Raw genomic sequence first — 1759 nt, forward strand, 5'->3', positions numbered from 1 at the left:
AGAAAGTGTGAGTCTATCTATTGAAAGACAAAACTGAAACCTTCCATAACTTTAACAATTGGAAGAAACAAATGGAAAACCAAATTAGCAAGAGGATCAAATTTTTAAGGACAGATAACGGCTTAGAATTCTGTAATGCTGAATTCGATAGGATGTGTAAAGAAAGTGGAATAACAAGGCACAAAACGGTTTCTTATACTCTCCAGCAAAACGGGGTAGCAGAAGAATGAATAGGACCATACTAGACAAAGTGCGCTTCATGATGTTAAGTTCTGGAGTTCCTAAGTCATTTTGGGGTGAAGCCGTTGTCACTGCCTGTTATCTAATAAATTTGACTCCATCCGAGTGAGGCGGAGATTCAGGTCCAAGAACCTGAAGAGGAAAATGAAGTAGTGATAGAAGAGCATCCTGAGGAAGAAAATCCATTAGCTAACTATAATTTAGTTAGAGATAGAGAGAGAAGACAAACGAGAGAACCTAGGAGATTCGGATATGAATCTGAATTGGATTTTGCATACGCTAGTTACGAAGAACTAGTTGATAGGGAGTCGAAAACTTTTGAAGAGGCTATGAATAGTGGTCAATCTAAGGAGTGGCTTAAGGCTATGAAAGAAGAGATGAGTTCTCTAGAAAAGAATCAAACTTGGGAGTTAGTACCGAGACCTAAGAATAAATCAATCGTTGATTGCAAGTGGGTCTTTAAGGTTAAAGAAGGTACTAGTAATACAGAACCCTTAAGATTTAAGGCTAGGTTAGTAGCAAAGGGATACACACAGAAAGAAGGTGTTGATTATAACGAGATTTTCTCACTAGTTGTCAAGTACACTACTATCAGGGTGATGCTCGCATTGGTTGCGCTCTTTGACTGGGAACTTGAACAACTCGATGTAAAAACCGCTTTTTTACATGGAGAGCTTGATGAACAAATCTTTATGAATCAACCAAAAGGTTTTAAAGACAAGTTAAAACCTGATTATGTGTGTTTTCTGAAAAGATCCCTATACGGTCTAAAGCAATCACCTAGACAGTGGTAGAAGAGGTTTGATTCCTTTGTACTCACTATAGGATTTCAAAGAAGTAAATTCGATCACTGCCTATACTTTCAACACAACAAGACTGATAACAATTACTTGTTCTTGTTGCTCTATGTGGACGACATGCTTTTAGTTGGATCATCTCCTAAGTGGATAAACAATATAAAAGCAGATCTTAGTGGAGAATTTGACATGAAAGACCTAGGAAATGCTAAAAGGATTCTAGGCATGGAAATAGAACGAAATAGGTCAAATTCCATCGTATTCTTACATCAGTCCCCATACATATCAAAGGTGTTGAAAAGGTTTAATATGAGTGACTGCAAACCTGTCACGTTGCCTCTTGCAAACCATTTTGTTCTATCTAAGGAACAAGCTCCCTGCAATGAAAGTGAAGTGGAATACATGAGTAAAATTCCATACTCAAATGTGATTTGTTCCATAATGTATTTGATGGTTTGCACTAGACCGGATTTAGGATTCGCTATTAGTACTCTCAGTAGGTACATGTCTAATCCAGGTCCTGAACATTGGGAAACATTAAAGTGGCTTTTAAGATATTTGAAGGGTACAAGTGACGTGGGTCTAAAATTTAGTGCTAATAAAGAAGGCGTGAAATTAAAGGGTTTTGTAGATGCTGACTATGCAGGAGATAGGGATGGTAGGAAATCAACTTCCTCTTACGTATTCACCTTATCAAATTCGTGTGTTAGTTGGAAATCACA

The 1759-nt window shown here is 37.5% G+C and overlaps 1 protein-coding gene across 1 annotated transcript in view; it reads right to left on the minus strand.

Moving 5' to 3' along the window:
* LOC111409010 overlaps positions 1 to 1759 on the minus strand; it is a 10448-nt gene that overhangs the window by 3994 nt on the left and 4695 nt on the right. The window lies entirely within an intron of this gene.

The sequence above is a fragment of the Olea europaea genome, chromosome 2 (assembly GCF_002742605.1).
Source record: "Olea europaea var. sylvestris chromosome 2, O_europaea_v1, whole genome shotgun sequence".
Taxonomy (NCBI): Eukaryota; Viridiplantae; Streptophyta; class Magnoliopsida; order Lamiales; family Oleaceae; genus Olea; species Olea europaea.